The sequence below is a fragment of the Dromiciops gliroides genome, chromosome 1 (genome assembly GCF_019393635.1).
Source record: "Dromiciops gliroides isolate mDroGli1 chromosome 1, mDroGli1.pri, whole genome shotgun sequence".
Taxonomy (NCBI): Eukaryota; Metazoa; Chordata; class Mammalia; order Microbiotheria; family Microbiotheriidae; genus Dromiciops; species Dromiciops gliroides.
Genome location: NC_057861.1, coordinates 516,348,958 through 516,367,478, shown reverse-complemented (window position 1 = coordinate 516,367,478; position 18,521 = coordinate 516,348,958). Strand labels below are relative to the sequence as shown.

Sequence of the window (18,521 nt, the reverse complement as noted above, 5' to 3'; positions counted from 1 at the left end):
ATATTCAAATCTTTGAAGAAAGGATATATGAGTTCTTAAGTGCAATTTATACTTGCAGAAGAGGGACATAGATCCAGAGATGGTATAGCTTGGCCTTTGGTAAGAAATCATGTTATGGTGAGGGGAAGAAGTAAAACTGGCACCATGGGGCAGCTAGGTGGCACAGTGAATAAAACACTGGCCCTGGATTCAGGAGGACCTGAGGTCAAAGCTGGCCTCAGACAATTGACACTTACTAGCTATGTGATCCTGGGCAAGTCACTCAACCCCAATTGTCTCACTAAAACAAAACAAAACAAAAAACTGGCACCATGATTTCAGACACTGGTCATTTGTAGCACATTGTGCCACTTTTGTTTAAAAATGAGTAGGGGAGGGGACAGCCAGAAGTAAAACACTGTTGAGGAGAAATAGTTTAAAAGAAGATAGAAAATAGAGTAAATATCATGGGAAGGGAATAGGATGGAGGGAAATAGTTATGATGATTGAATATAATGGCAAAACATATGGTACCTACTTTGCTGGGCTAATATGAAGAAAATTCTTTCTCAAATTTAAGGTACTTTATTTAGGTTATGATGAACAGGATACTGTCAGAAAAACCTGGAAAGACCTACATGAACTGAAGCAGAGTGAAATGTACTGTATACAAAATAACAGCAATAGTGTAAGATGATCTGCTGGGAAGCATGTGGTTATTTTCAGCAAGGCAATGGTCCAATATAACCCTGAAGGACTTATGAAAATGGCAACCCATCTACAGAGAAAGAAGTGATAGTATCTGAAAATAGATGGAAATGCATTTTTTTCTTTCTTTTTTTTCTCTTTGGTGTGGCAATTGGAGTTGGGTGGCTTGCCTGGGGTCACGCAGCTGGTGGGTGTTGGGTGTCTGGGGACAGATTTGGGCTCAGGTGCTCCTGGTTCCAGGGCTGGTGCTCTGTCCACTGTGCCACCTAGCTGCCCCTGGAAACACATTTTTTTTTTAAAAAAAATTTTCTCTTTGACAATTCCTCAGTCTGAAGTTTTGGGAGTTTTTTGACTGTTTTCTCTCACAACCTAGCTAATGTGGGAATGTTTTCCATGGCTACTCATGTATAACTTATTTTGAAATGCTTGAGTTCTAGTGGGTGGGGGGTGGGAATGGAGGAGGAAGAGAAGTTGGAACACAATTTTTTAAAAAAATTGATGTTAAAATTTGTTTTTACATATATTTTGGAAAATAAAATTCTATTCAATAAAAAAAATCAACGTGAGGAAAAAATAAAATAAAATAAATTTCTCTCATGAACTGATATTTCCAGAATTGAGAAAGAGTAGAAAAGAGGATCAAACAAGATAGTAAGAAATAGGTCAGAAGACAGAAGCCAAAGCTAGTACTTTGGAATCTTTGATCACACAAGGGACACAAAAAGAATAAAGATGGAACAAACAAAAGTTTAGCCTATGAATGAGAACCAAAATTTTACAGTCATAGACTATGCAAGATGAAGAGGACAAAATTGTCCAACCAATCCATTCATTTTCTTTTTTTGCTTTGAATAGAATTTTATTTTCCAAAATATATGTAAAAACACATTTTAACATCAATTTTTTCAAACTTTGTGTTCCAACTTCTCTTCCTCCCTCCATTCCCCACACACCCACAAGAACTCAAGCAATTCAAAATAAGTTATACATGAGTAGTCATGGAAAAATTCCCATATTAGTTAGTTGTGAGAGAAAACAGTCAAAAAAACCCCCAAAACTTCAGTTTAAGGAATTGTCAAAGAAGAAAAGAAACAAAAAAATTTTAAATGTGTTTCCATCTGTTTTCAGATACTATCAGTTCTTTCTCTACAGATGGGCTGCAATCTTCATAAATCCTTCAGGAGTATATTGGATCATTGCCTTGCTGAAAATAACCACATGCTTCCCAGCAGATCATCCCCCACTATTGCTGTTATTTTGTGTGCAGTACATTTCACTCTGCTTCAGTTCATGTAGGTCTTTCCAGGTTTTTCTGATAGTAACCTGTTCATAATAACCTATATATAGTACCTTAAGCTTGACAGAGAATTATCTTCATAATAGCCCAGCAAAGTAGGTACCATATGTTTTGCCATTTTAATCAATCATCATAACTATTTCCCTCCATCCCACTCCCTTCCCATGACATTTACTCTATCTTCTTTTTACCTATTCCTTCTCAAAAGTGTTTTACTTCTGACTATCCTCTCCCCTGCTCTGCACTCCTTTTTTTTCACCCTTCCTTCATTATCCTCCTCCCCTCCTACTTTCCTGCAGGGTTAAATAGATTACTTCTCCCAATTGGGTATGAATGCTATTCCCTCCATGAGCCCAGTCTGATGAGATCACAGTCCCTGAGCTAATTCTGTGTTCTAAATTTTTCTTCCTCCCTCCCTCCTCAACCCTCCCTATGAGATCAAGGAATTCAATATGTCATGCTTGTGCAGTAATGCAGAACATCTTCATCTTCCTTGAAAGTATTTTGCTTTTTACTGCTCTCTCCCCCAATCTGCCCTTCATATTCAGTTCAGACCTGTGTCTTCTGTGAATTAATTCCTTACTGAGATAGTTCTTATGAGTTTGAAGTATTATCTTCCCATGTACAAATGTAAACAGTTTGATCTTTTAATATCCCTCATGAAGTCTTTTTCCTGTTTACCTTTTTATGCTTCTCCAGGATCTTGTATTTGAAAGTCAAATTTTCTATTCAGTTCAGGCCTTGTCATCACAAATGCCTGAAAGACCTCTTTCTCATTGAAATCCCATTTTTTTCCTCTAAAAAATTATACTCAGTTTTGCTGGGTACGTGATTTTTGGCTGCAGTCCCAGTTCCTTTGCCCTCTGGAATATCATATTCCATGCCCTTCATTCCTTTAATGTAGAAGCTGCTAGATCTTGCTTTATGCTTATTCCATTTATCCATTTTCAAATGGAAGAGTTAGTGTTGGGAAAGGAACTAGATCACAATTTTCCTGATTTTATAATTTTTATATCTTTGAGTTATTTATAAGTATTAGTATTTCTAGGTTTAGTATCTTTAGGAATGAAGTTTCAAAGTGCATTCCAGAATAGGTGGACAAATTTGTGGCTCCACCAATAATATATTAATGTGCTTGTTAATCTGATGGATGTAAGGTAGAAACTCAGAGTAATTTTTATTTTCATTTCTTTAATAACTACTAGTGATTTGGAGCATTTTCCCTAGTTTCTTTTAAAACTAGGTGATTTTTTAAATAAGGGAGACTTGGACATGACAATTAATAAGAAAGAAACCATTAGTCCAGTCATTTCAGTCATGTCCAATGCTTTGTGACCCCATTTGGGGTTTTCTTGCAAAGATACTGGAGTGGTTTGCATTTCCTTCCCAGCTCATTTTACAGATGAGGAAACTGAAGCAAATAGGATTAAGTGACTTGCCTGGTGTCACATAGCTAGTAAGTATCTCAAAGGATTCAAATTCAGGTCTTACTGACTCCAGGCCTGGCACACTATCTACTGTACTACCTAGCTATCCTAAGAAACCAATAATCAAGAAGAAATTGAAAATTAGAGAGGATGGATGGTTAAGGGGGAGAAAGTAAAGCCCAAAGAATGGAAACTAATTGTTAAAGGTCACATAGTTAGAAGGGAAAGGCTGAAATAGAAATCCTCTGATTCTAAATCCAGCAATCCACTACTCCCCATAAACCAAGAAGCCTCCTCATTTATCATCTCTATATAGTCAAACTCCTTAAATACACCTAAAAATATTTTTTTCCATCTAAATTTATGAAACAGCTATGGTATGACTCTCATTGCTTTAACTGAGGAAAGGAAAAGGAATAAGCATTTATCTATGTAAACTATGAGATGCTAATACCTGTGCTAAGAACTTTATAAATATTATTTCATTTGATCCTCACAAAAACCAAGTAGAATAAGTACTGTTATTATCCCCTTTTTACAGTTGAGGAAAACGAGGCAAATGGAGGTTAAATGACTTGACCAGGTCTATACAGCTAATAAGTATTTGAAGCTGGATTTGAACTCTGGCCTTCCTAACTTCCAGTCTGGCATTTTATCCACTGATGAAGGAAGGGTGTAGGACTGGCACCATGATTTATGAAACAGAGAAATTTCTAGCACAATATGCCTCTTTCATTAAAAACAACAACAACAACAACAACAAAGAGTCAGTCCTATGCATGGAAACCCCAATTTCACAACGAAGAGAACCAGGTTGGCCAATTAATCCATTCATTTTCAAGTGAAGGAAGTAGAGTGCTCTGGTACTGGAGTAGATCCCAGTTCTCCATTTTCTGAATTGATTTTGTATGAGCAAACATTTTTAAATTTCTCTGGTTTTGTAGTTGCATGCTCAATTCATTGATATGTTCTCTATCTCATTTGTTGATAACAACAAAAAAGAGATATACATTTTCTGCCAGTTGTTTCTGCCCCATCTTGATTTTTATATTTTTAACTTGATATTTAAGTACCCCCACCCACTACCACTATATCCTTAACTCCCTCTAACCTTGTAAAAGTTTGAGAATCCAAGAAGGTAAACTTCACAAAGACAGGAATGTTCCCAAGTATTTTTACTTCCCTTTCAACTTCCCTCTTTTTTCTCCACCCCCTCATGTTGAAGGGATTTTTTTTTCCATGGGAGAAAGGGAGAACATATTTTCCAGCTCAAGTTTGGACCCTCAGCTGCTCCCTCTCAGCTTACTGAGCCACCTCCTTTTCCATCCCTAAACCTGATTTGACCTTGAGTCATATCCATGTAAGTCAAGGATACAACGAAACCACTCTTTGGTAGGAGCTTACCTGCCCTCTCCACTTATTATCCTGTTCCAGTCTCTGCCTCAGAATAGATCTACCCTCCCACCCCAATCAGACCCTGTTTCTGCCTTCTTCCACAGGGAAACAGCCCCTTGTGAGAAGCCTTTTAAATTTTCCACCCTAAGGTGATTGTCCCCCTCCCAAGTGAAACCTCCCTGTCCTCAACAAAGCACCACAGTCTTACACTAGTTAAGAGTCTGGACCTTAGTGATTATCTAGTCTAATTCCTTTATCTTATAGTTGAGGAAACTGGGACATCCTGAGCAATGTGATTTTTTTTTTCCTCAGGTGATACAGCTATTTGGAAGCAAAGTTAGAACAAGAACTCCTCTCCTATGTGCTAATGTTCTTTTAATTAAGCTATTGCACATTTCACATGATAGAATGGAAGGAGTTAGAATATTATTTTTACCAGACCTTTGAATAGGAAGTGACCATCCATATGGCCAAAGTTATCTCTCTAATTTTTCTCTTTTGGCTCATTCCCAAACTCTTGTCCTCAGATTCCCTTATTGTGAATGAAATCATGCTCATCTTTTTCTGAATTTAGTTTCTTCTGGCTCAGGATAATCTGAATTGAAAGAATAATAATGTAGGGTGTCTGGGGCTTGCAGTTTGTGGTGTTTCAAGAACTGTCCTTTCAAAACAGAAAGAGAACAACACCCTGGGTACATTTTAAACCACAGAAGATGGATGGGAATGGGGCAAGGAAGGTAGTTAAGAGGGAAGGCAAAAGCTAGAAAGAGGGTGTGGCATTTTTTAATAAGGCCTTTACTGTCAGCATGTTGGGATAGATAGAAGCCAAAAGTCATATGCCAAGAAAGTAAGCCTAGTCCCAGACATTCTAATGGGCATGTCTATAAACATGCCTATATTTCCTTCAACCTCAAACAACCCCTATTTGATCTGTCCATCCCCAATAACTATCCCATTATATCTTTCCTCCCTTCAGTTACTAAATTCCTTGAGACAGTCATAGATGTCTCTACTTCTTTTCTTCTCATTCTCTTCTTAACTCTCTGAGGTCTGGCTTTGGATCTAATCATTCAACTGGAACTGTTCTCTCCAAAGATGCCAATGACCTCTTAATGACCTAATCTAATGGCCATTTCTTAATCCTCATGCTTGTTGACCTCCCTGAAGTTTTTGAGACTGTCAATCACCCTCATTTCCTTTATATTCCTTTTACCCTAGGGTTTTGTGACATTACTCTCTCCTAGTTCTCCTTCTACTTGTCTGACTTCTCCTCAGTCTAGTTTTCTGGATCTTCATCTAGGTCATATGTATTAACCATGGGTTTCCCCTGCAAGGCTCTGTCCTGGGCCCTATTCTTTTCATCCTCTATACAATTTCACTTAGTGACCTCATCAGCTTCTAAGTATTCAATTATTAATTATCTCTATGCAGATGATTATCAGATTTGTCTAGTTTTAATTTTTCTCCTGGCCTCTATTCTAAAATCTCCAACTGCTTATGTCAAACTTGCTATCTTAAAGATATCTTCAACTCAACATGTTTAAACCTCTCATTTTGTAGATGAGGGAACTGAGCTAGAGTGAGGTTAAATGACTTGTACAAGGTCACACAGTATGTGTCTGAAGTAGGGTTTCAAAACATATTCCTGATGGCAAGTCCAGTGTTCTGTCTACTATTCCATCCTGTCAATTACTAAATTGTAAATTATAGGGGATTTATCTCCAGAAAGGGGTATTTTTGGAGGCAACTAGGTGGCGCAGTGGATAGACCACTGGCCCTGGATTCAGGAGGACCCGAGTTCAAATATGACCTCAGACACTTGACACTTACTAGCTATGTGACCCTAGTCAAGTCACTTAACCCCAATTGCCTCACAAAAACGGGGTATTTTGGTTTAGAAAGTCTGCAGGATTATGAATAGAACTATAGACAAGTAGATTGACACTATTTCCAGTACTGATTGATTATAGATTTAACATCTGCCCTCCTCTTCCCATGTTTCCCACCTCACAGAGAACAGAGAAAAGGAAAGAGGGGTAGGAGAGACAAATATATCACAGTTTTCTATTAGAGATCATTGGACAGAAAAGTTCACACCAAGCAGTCTGCTTCACACATGACTTCAGTATATTACATTAGGCTGCCAGAAAAAAACAAAAAACAAAAAACAAGACAAACAAACAAAAAACCCTTTGGCCACAATATTGTTCTGTCTGTACTTTAAACCCCAGCTAATTCGTTTGCTTCCTATCTCCTCCTCTCACTTGAATCACCCACTGTAACTAGAATACTAATAGTATGCTTAGTGTCCTTCATTCACCTCAGTTAGCCTTTTCTCCAAACATTTATCTTCTAGGTAAAGGGGAAATGGTATTGTTGCTTTGAGGATCACTTGATTCCTACATCTCCCAGAAGCCCAGATTCTAAGGACTTTCTACCATCCCCCCCATTCCAACACATTCAAACCACCTTGTCTCTGATATTCTATAACATTCTACCTTTTAAAACCAGCTGTGGACATTTGATGTCTGGAATTATATATTGCAACATCAACATAAACATCAGAATTTAGTAGAACAAGAGTGATTAACCCACCATCCCAGGAAATCATCATTAGAATGATTATACATGAATTGTAGATGTAAAAGATTTGGATAGCATAGCATACTTGATCAGATACTTCAGTGATTACAAATCTAAATTATATGCAGGTCATAACTTATGTATATGTCACAGCAGTACATGCATATCTAGAGGATACAAGAAAATATGAATAGATGTGTTACTCAAATTTCAAAGCCTATTGGCACAGGAATCTCTGCTTATTGGAGGAAATTAATGGAGGGTAGAGTTGGTCAGAGACAGCCATCAATCTTCACCAGTGATGAAAGAATTCCATATCAATGGCGTTTGGAATTGAGGTTAAAAGAGCAAAGCAAAAGTAAAGAAATAATAACATTGGTAGCCCTACAAAATAAATTCTGCAGAAATCCTAACATGCACAAACAGCAAAGTTATACATAATTAACAGAATAACATAGGTAAAATTCATTAGGACATGCAAAAGTACAAGGTGCTCCATGAGTCTTAATGCTATTTTAAGCTAGTATAAGTTACTTTTACTTTGGGGGCACCTTTTATGAGCAAGAAAATAAAAAACTGTCGTTCAGTCATTTTAGTAGTATATGACTCTTCCTAACCCCATTTGGGTTTTTTTTTTTTTTTTGGTAAAGACACTGGAGTGATTTGCTATTTCCTTCTCCAGCTCATTTTAGAGATGAGGAAACTGAAACCAAAAAAAGGTTAAGTGACTTTTACAGGGTCACAAGCTGGTGTCTAAGGCTAGATTTGAACTCAGGTCTCCTCACTCCAAGTCCAGCACTCTATCCACTGCACCACCTACCTGCCCCAAATAAAAGACAAGTAAACTCAAAACATGTAGTATTTTACACATGAACCGAGGACCATATGCAATTATAAGTAAGGTACATATTGCATGGGTAAGCATCAGCATTGTCATCTGACTGTACATGTGCTGATTTCTTCAGTTTTCCCTGGATATGGTAAGTTCCCTGAAGTGGTTATCAGTCAAATGGCCTAGCTCTCCTCTAAGCTGCTGACCTCTCTGCACCTATACCTAAGCTAGTTTATGGTATGGAAAGATCATAACTTGTAGAGCTGAAGCTGGAAAGCAGTGTTGCTGTGCTTGGTGAGATATGTAGATACCTTAAGAATGTCTATAGCTGAAGCACTTAGAAGAAAAGTTGTTGCCTTTATAATCCATCCTTTCCTACTGTGTGCACTACTCATTCAAATACATTATACAGAGTCTTCTTTGCTTAAAACATATGTCTCTAAACTATTGTCTGTGTCAGGCTGCACAATTGGCAGCTGCTCTCTCTGACTTGGAGTTTACTGTGATCCTGAGCTGTGTGTAAATATCCATTAATCTCTATGTACTCAGTAGAGAATCCCTCCAGCTCAGCTATAGAGAGTGAGTGCTTAAAGAGGATTGTCTTTGAAGGGTACCTTTCAGTCTTTGGGGCTTTTTTGTAAACACCCAAGTTGCCCAGGATTTCCACAAGTAGGTATAAATTAGCTTTCCAATAACCTGTTAACTTGTATGCCTCAACAATGCCAAGATTTCCTAGGAAAACTGTCCCTTACACTGTCCCTTTGTTGAAATTCATGGGAATCCACTCAACCTCTTCTGAGTCGTAAGTTCAACTTTTCTCTTTTCCATGAGATATACTAGTCATGAGTATCTGCAGTTTCTCCATCTTCATAGACTCTCAATATTAACATGTTTAAGACAGGAATTATTCTTGAATCCTTCTAGTGTTAAAGCAAGTGTTATCATTTTAGTAGCATTGTACCCATTTACAAGAAAAAGCTCATGGTAGTTCCATTGAGATCATTATTCTGGTCAGCATGCCCAGTATGATACAGTTTGTGGGTCCCTTTGAGGGTATTAAAATGTAATTCTAAACTTCTGATGTCATAGGTCTAGAGAAAGAAGGTATATTAGAGCTATCCAATTCCCCCCTCCCCACCCCCCATTTTTACACAGGAAGAAACTGTTTCCTAGAGAGGTTAGGTAATTTGTCCAAGTTTACATAGATAGTAACTAAAAGTAGCAAACTGGGGGGTTTGAATTAGGTTCTCTATTTCCAAATTCAGCACAATTTCTTTCGTGCCATGTCATCATTTGTACTTTTGGCTTGCATATGACCATCTTCTCTAGAGGATCAAAAGATAATTTTGCTTTTCTGAGTTTCTCTTGAGTGGTATTTGTATGTCAGACTGACATAGGCTCCATTCCCTTGTCTTATTACCTTTTCAAAGGAGCACTTTTGCCCACTGGTCTCTCTTTTGTCATCTCCTTTTAAGGAGAATACCCAGGCCATCCAAGTCTCATTCTTCTCCAGGATGCATTCTGGAATCCCTTTATCACACTCCAGCTTCTCATTAAAAAAATAATAACAAAATCCATTTGTAGGAACAAAAGGTCCAGAATACCAAGGAAAATAATGAAAAAAATGTGAAGGAAACAGGACTAGCAATATCAGATTTTAAACTATACTGTAAAGCATTAATCACCAATACTATTTGGTCTAAGTTTAAAATTTTAGAAAGTTGCTCAGAAGAACAAATTAGGTATACAAGATCCAGTAGTTATCAAATATGGTAGAATATTTTTAAATAAACAGAAGAACTCCAATTACTCAGGTACTGGCTCTGTATACTGGCTATTTGACAAAAGCAACTGGGAAAGCTAGAAAGCAGCATGGTAAAAAATAAGACTAGATCAACATTGTACACCATAAACTCCAAATAGATACAAGACCTAGATGTAAAAGATCATATCATGAATACAATAGAACAGCAGGAAAGGAAATACCTTCCACAGTTATGGAGAGAAAAAGTGTTCTTGATAGAGGATAGAGATGTTCACAACCAATAAAATGGATAGTTTTTATTACATAAAACTGTTCAGCTTCTACAAGAACAAAATAAATTCACTTAAAATTATAACAGAAACAGTTAATTGGAAAAAAATCTTTGCAGCAAGTTTCTGTGCTAAAGGTCCAGTAACAATATGTGAATAATATGAATTAATATGAAAATGAAGAAAATCTATCCCTCAATGAATAAATGGTCAAGATATGACTAAGGAGGTTTCAAAAGAAGAAAATTAAGCTCTCAATATGCATATTAAAATTTTCTCCAAATTACTAATAATGAAAAATGTGAATTAAAACAACTCAGGTTATATTTCACACTCACCAGAATAAGAAAGATGACAAAAAGGGATAATGAAAGTTCTTGAAGTAGTTGGGGAAAACTTGTACACTGATATGCTGTTGGTGGAGTTGTAATTTGGTCCAACCATTCCTAAAACCAACTTGAAATTATATCCAAAAAGACTGTATCTAATGACTTAGTGATACTATGTTTATATTGTAAAGGGATCAAAGAAGGAGGGAAATAATCCATATGTACAAAAATATTTGTAACAGCTCTTTTTGTTGTAGCAAATAACTTGACACAAAATGGGTACTCAACAATTTAGGAATAACTGGACAAATTATGGCATATGACTATAACTAAATATTATTCTGTTGTAAGAAATGACAAATGGGATCAATTTGGAGAAACTTGGGAAGTTTTGAAAAAACTAATGCAGAATTAATGAACATAGCAAGAGAATAATTTATATAATGATGACAACCTTTTAATGGAAAATAAGTGTGAAAGACACTATGAACTATTATCACCACAATCACCAGTGTTTGGCAGGAAATTGATAGCCTAGAGATGCTGAATGAGACATAGATTTTCAGGCTTGTCCAATGTGTGGATTTGTTTCATGTGATTATACTTATTTGTTAAAAGGAAGGGATTTTTCTAGGTGGAGAATGGGAGAACCAAATTACTGATGCTGGAAGGAAGCGGGGGGTGGGGGGGGAGTGCTTAGGTCATAGAGAAGTTAAGTTCTTTTCCTAGAGTGATTTGTATTTTTCAGAAGTGGTACTTGAACATGTTTTACCAATTCTTACGTAGTGTTCAATTCTCTATCATACTCTGCCCTTTAATCAAAAAAGTGGTATTTTAAAATCAATCATCCAACCATTCGATCAATCTCACCAAGCACTCCACCCTCCTCCATAACCACTTACCCTCTTCAGTTGCACTCAAAGCAACTGAAACCAATGAAGAGATAGGATTTGAGAAGCTTCCTACCACCTCCGGCTTCTTCCCATGCCATAAAGTTGGCCCTTTTTAAACACAAGGGAGATTAAGGCTGACATATTTTAGATGTAAAGGTGTATATTAGGATGAGGTGGTGGTAGAGGTTGACTAATGAACCCAGTTTCTATAGATCATGTGCAGTAAGTTCTGATGATGAACTCCCCCTATTCTCAAAAGCAGGCCTAAGTATTATTTCTAGCCTGCTTACCATGTGAAGAAGAGCTTTTCAGGTGTTCACTAAGGCAGAACTGAAAATGCTGGTCTGCTGTCATTGAGGGCATCAGCAGCCATGGCAGTGGGACCACAAGCTGAGAGGGACTGTACCTCTATTTTGTTCTTCTGAACTACTGAGTACAATCAATCATTATCTCGGAGCACTTTAATTTCACAAATCTAAGATGTCGAAATTGGATGATGTTCTGAATGTTGAACCATATCTTTCCTCTCCATTGGAGCTGTTCAAAAGCATAACAGCACAAGTAGAAATTGTCTAATCATTAAAAGCAGAAAAAACACCATAGGATGAAATTGATTCTCTAAAACAATTATTGTCCCTAAAAATAAGTTCTAAAGACGTGACAGGACAGGTTTGATGTCAATTCCTCTCCCACAAACCCAGATCTGATAGTAGCAGGGAGCCTGGGACAATTGAAGGTAAAGAGGATTTTGTATATGATTCTTGGACTATGTAGACCATCAGTGCCAAAGGCATTAACTGTAATAAGCTTATGGTTTAGTTCGAAAACAGCAAGATCAATAAAGCACTGAAAGATTGTATCAAGAGGGTCATAGGAAAAAAAATCACATCATTTCCTGAATAGGGCTATCTTTTTCTCTCACAGACATGAGCAACAGTCTTGAGGCATATGAAAATAAGAAGTCATTCTATCTTTATACAGGGTGATAGCCCTCTTCTGCAACAATGCATATAGGTCAGATTACCCCATTTATTTTCACAAAGTAGATGACTGATGATGAAAAATACCTCTGGAAAGAGCTAACACTTAAGCAAATATATGGCTATACAGAAGAAAATGCAAAGGATATCATAGCCTGAATTTTTTATGTAAATAAAACTTTAATCTTATTTTTGACCTGGAAATACATGGGATCAAGTCCCATGGTTTCTACAAGAATGTAGAAAAATTCCAAAAGTATGTCACCTATAATTAAGTAAAGGGCATCTTTGGCTTCACTGACAGTGATTGCATTGGAAAGATTAGCTTTGCTGCTATCCATTCAGCAACTCATTCCCACAGATTTTTCAGACAAGACATATTTTGAATGTCTTATTCTATGTGCCATAGACCTGGGTCTTTATTTTAGAATGACAAGATATGTGGCCCCAAAGATCGGCTCTCCCAAACCAGCCTTCCTTCAGTCAATCTTTTCCCCAGCTTTGCAGAGAGCCCAGACTAGAATGACTGCCAGTAACCCAAACTCTTCAATCTTCCTCACTGACACAGAAAAGCAGATAAAGAACAAGGTCAATAAATATGCATTTTCTGGAGGTAAAGACACCATAGAGGAACACAGACAGCTTGGAGACAGCTATGACATTGATGTACCTCACCTTCTTTCTAGAAGATGATGATGAAATAAGCAGATAAGACAGGATTGCACAAGTGGAGCCATGCTCACAGGAAAGCTAAAGAAGATGCTAATTAAAGTCTGGCTGCTGCTGATTAACAATCATTAGGCCTGGTGCAAAGGGGTTAAAGAAGAAATAGTGAAATAGTTTATGACTCCAAGGAAGATATCACATGAATTTCCTTTTTTGGAATTTATTTAGTATTTTATTTTTCCCCAATTACATGTAAAACATTTTTTTGACATTTATTGTTAAAACCTTGAATTACAACTTCTCTCCTTTCCTCCCTCCCCACCCATTGAGAAGGCAAGCAATTCAATATAGGTTATACATGTGTAGTATTGCATGACTGTCAATAACATCATATACACATCTTGGTTTAGGCACAAAAAACATCAATAAATATTTACCTAATTAGATTATTATCACCCATAGTCACCTATCGATTTTGCCTATACTTTCCCTGACAAGCGGTGATTTTATCTCACTTTATTATCTGTACTCCATACGCTACCACTGTTTCTTCCTGTGAATTAACATGTACCAGCTTAATGTACACAAAAACAACATAGAAAAACCCATACTGTACATCATGTAGGCAAAATAAAATAAGTCCAGAAGTTCATTTCACTATAAAATAAATGAAAGAATCTGGATCCAGTGTTTGAAGAAAGTTGATCATCCATTATGTGCTAATCTAAGCATTTCAATTCTCAGCAAGTTGAGAAAAGCATGGTTTATTAGGTAGACAATATTTTATATTGACAATACATCTATCTGTGCTTATATTTGGTACAGATACTAAAAATGTCCATTTACAAACTTAGTGTTCTGAATCTATTCTTTTATATCTAACTTTGGGCAAAAATGGAAACAGAATCAAAATCTCATTCCTGTTGAGCTAAAAAGTGGCTTAGGAAATTGCTATCGGTATTTAATAAGTTTAACTCTACTACATGCTGCCTGTGCAGAGAAGCTGCCTTTCCCTTGTACTAATGAAAAACCTCATGATAAGTTTGACCAGGAAATATCATCTCAGTTATGAGCCATGTTGTTCAGGGTTACCCAAGTTGGACAGGTCATAGTGAAGAGTTATGACAAAATGTGATCCACTGGAGGAAGAAATGGCAGACTACTCTAGTATCATTGCCAGGAAAACCCCATTTATAGTATGAAAATGATAACAGATATGACACCAGAAGACAAGTCCATCAAATTGGAAGGTGTCCCCCATGTTACTGGGGAAGAGCAAAAGAAAACTATGAGTAGCTCCAGAAAGAATGAAGAAGCTAGCCCAAAGCCAAATGGAAGCTCAGGGGCAGATGTGCTTCAAGATGTCTTTAGATGTTACTAAAGGAAAGTCTGATGTTGTAAAGATAAATACTCTAAAGGACCATGGAATGTAAGATTTATAATAAAAAATATAGCTGTAGTCAAACAAAAGATGGAAAGATTAAACATTGACATCTTGGGTGTCAGTAAACTTAAATGGATGGAAATGGGTAAATTTAATTCAGGTAATCATTACAAATATTACTATGGGTAAGAATTCCTTAGGAGAAATGAAGTAGCCTAATAATCAATAAAAGGGTAAGAAAAGCAGTACTGGCATATAATCTCAAAAATGACAGAATGTTATCTGTTTAAATCCAAGGAAAACCATTCAAAATCAAAATAATACAAGTTTATGCTCCAACCAGTGATGCCGAATAGGCCAAAGCAGATCAGTTCTATGAAGGCCTACAACATCTAGAAATAATACACACACACACACACACACACACACACACACACACACACAGATGTCACATTTATCATAGGGGATTGAAATGCTAAAGTTGGAAATCAAAAGGTAATTGGAAAAACACACAAGTTTGGTACAAAATGAGGCAGGGTAGAGACTAATAGAATTTTGTGAAAAAACTCACTGGTCACAGCAAACACTCTTTTTTTTAAGAACCCAAAAGGTGACTCTACATATGGGCATCACTAGACAGTCAATATAGAAATCAGATTGATTATATACTTTGCAACCAAAAGTGATCTGGTAGATAGAGTGCCTGAAGAACTATGGATAGATATTCATAATATTGTATAGGGGGCTGCAACAAAAACTATTCCAAAGAAAAAGAAGAGCAAGGAAGCAAAATGATTATCTGACGAAACTTTACAAATAGCTAAGGGAAGAAGGAAAGCAAAAGGGAAAGGAAAAAGGGAAAGATATACCCAAATGAAAGCTGTATTCCAGAGAATAGAGGAAAGATAAGGAGGTTTTCCTAAATGAGAAATGCAAAGAAATAGAAGAAAACAATAGATTGGGAAAGACAAAATATCTTTGAATACAATTCAAGATGTTTCATGCCAAAACGGAGACAGCTAGGTGGCACATTGGATAAAACACCAGCCCTGGTTTCAGGAGGACTTGAGTTCAAATCTGGCCTCAGACACTTGACACTTACTAGCTGTGTGATCCTGGGCAAGTTACTTAATCCTCATTGTACCCCTCCCCCCCAAAAAAAGAAAGAAAGATTTTCATCATTTGTTTTTATAACAAATTTTTCTCCCTCCCTAGCTTCCCTCCCCCTCTCCCCAAGACAGAAAGAAATCTGATACAGGTTATACATGTATAATCACATTAAACATATTTTTGTATTAGTCATGTTGAGAAAGAAGAATCAGAACAAAAAGGAAAAACCTTGAAAAGCAAAAACTAAAAATAGAAATAGTATGGTTCAATCTGCATTCAGATTCCACAGTTATTTTTTCTGGATGTGGAGAGGATTTTCCATCATGAGTCCTTTGGAATTGCCTTAGCTCATTGTATTTCTGAGAAGAGCTAAGCCTATCAGAGTTGATCATCCCACAATGTTGCTGTTATAGTGTACAATGTTCTCCTGGTTCTGCTCACTTTACTCAGAATCAGTCCACGTAAGTCTTTTCAGGTTTTTCTGAAATCTGCCTGCTCATCATTTTTTTATAACACAACAGTCTTCCATTACATTCATATGCCACAACTTGTTCAACCATTCCTTAATTGATGGACATTCCCTCAATTTCCAATTCTTTGCCACCACAAAGAGAGCTGCTATAAATATTTTTGTACACATGGGTCCTTTTCCCTTTTTTATGGTCTTTTTGGGATACAGACCTGGTTGAGGTATTACTGGGTCAAGGTTATGCACAGTCCCATAGCCCTTTGGTCGCAGTACCAAACTGGTCTCCTGAATGGTTGGATCAGTTCAGAACTCCACCAACAATTCATTAGTGTTCCAATTTTCCCACATCTTCACCAACATTTATTATGTTCCTTTTTTGTCATATTAGCCAATCTGATAAGTGTGAGGTGGTACCTTAGAGTTGTTTTCATTTGCATTTCTCTAATCAATAGTGATTTAGACCATTTTTTTTTCATATGGCAATAGATAGCTTTGATTTCTTCATCTGAAAACTGCCTGCTTATCCTTTGGCCATTTTTCAACTGAGGAATGACTTGTATTCTTATAAATTTTATTTAGTTCTCTATACATGTTAGAAATGAGGCATTATCAGAAACACTGGCTGTAAAAGTTCTTTCCCAGCTTTTTGCTTTCCTTCTAATCTTGACTGCAATGCTTCGGTTTGTAAAAAACCTTTTTAATTTAATCAAAATTATCCATTTTGTATTTCATAATATTCTCTATCTCTTGAGGTAAACTATTCCTTCCTCTCCTAATTTACTATGGTATCACCCTTTATGTCTAAATCATGTACCCATTTTGAACTTATTTTGGTATAAGGTGTAAAATGTTGGTCTATGCCTGGTTTTGGGCCATACCATCTTCCACTTTTCCCAGCAGTTTTTGTCAAGTGGTGTGCCTAACCTATTCCACTGATCCACCATTTTATTTCTTAGCCAGTACTAAATAGTTTTGATGACTGCCATTTTATAGTATAGCTTTAGATTTGGTATGACTAACCCACCTTCCTGTTCTATTTTTTATTAGTTCCCTTGATATTCTTGACCTTTTGTTCTTCTAGATGAATTTTCTTATTATTTTTTCTAACTTTATAAAATAATTTAGGTAATCTGATTTGTATGGCACTGAATAAGTAAATTAATTTTAAAAGAATTGTCATTTTTATTATATTAGCTCAGCCTATCCATGAGCAATTGATATTTTTCTAATTATTTAGATCTTATTTTATTTGTGTGAAAAGTGTTTTGCAATTGTGTTCATAGAGTTCCTGGTTGGGTTTTATTTTTTTTTGGCAAGTATACTCCCAAATATTTTTTCTACAGTTTTTTCAAATAGAATTTTTCTATCTCTTGCTGCTGAACATCGTTGATCATGTATAGAAATGCTGATGACTTGTATAGATTTATTTTATATCCTGCAACTTTGCTAAAGTTGTTAATTGTTTCAAGTAGTTTCTTTTAGTTGATTCTCTAGGATTCTCTAACTATACCATTAAAAAAAACTCTGGTCATAGCAACTTGTTCCATAACTTCCTGGAAAATAGAGGGAGAAGAAATGGAAGGAATGTCAGATTTTATATTCTGAGAACAAAAGATCCCTGAAGATGGTAACTGCCCCAATGAAATTAAGACACTTGATCCTTGGAAGGAAAGCTATTGCAAATGTGAAAAGCATATTAAAAAGCAGAGACTTCAATCACTTTGCTGACAAACCTATTTTTTTTTCCACTAGCAATGTATGGCTTTGAAAGTTAGACTATAAGGAAAGCTGAGCACTACAAAGTCAACACTTTCAAATGGTGGTGCTGGAGAAAACTTCTGAGAGCCTGTTGTACAGCAAAGAGATCAAATCAATCAATACTTAAAGAAATTAATTCAGGCTATTCTTTGGAAAAACAAATACTGAAGCTGAAGCTTGAATACATTGAACACATAACAAAAAGACAGGCCTCATTAGAAAAGGCCCTGATGTTGGGAAAGATTGAAGGCAAAAGAAGAGTTTAGAAGAAGATGAGATGAACAGATAGTATCATGGAGGGACAGCTAGGTGGCACAGTGGATAGAGCACCGGCCCTGGAGTCAGGAGGACCTGAGTTCAATTCCAGCCTCAGACGCTTGACACTTACTAGCTGTGTGACCCTGGGCAAGTCACTTAACCCCAATTGCCTCACCAAAACAAACAAACAAACAAACAAAACATATAGTATCATGGAAGCAGCAAAGTTGATCTTGGATTTACCTCAGGAGATTGTCGAAGACAGAAGGGCCTGGTGTGCTACTGTCCATGAGGCCATGAAGAATCAGACATGACTGAACAATTGAACAATAATAGGGCCTCTGCATTTTTCTTTCTCGCTTTTAGGTGAAAGAGTATTGGATTAGACTGTGACCTTGTAAGGTCTAAAAGGATAGAAA

General features: G+C 36.6%; 1 pseudogene; it reads left to right on the top strand.

The window, feature by feature from the left end:
- Positions 1-11,957: 11,957 nt before the first annotated feature.
- LOC122751063 lies at positions 11,958-13,312 on the top strand (annotated as a pseudogene).
- Positions 13,313-18,521: the final 5,209 nt, after the last annotated feature.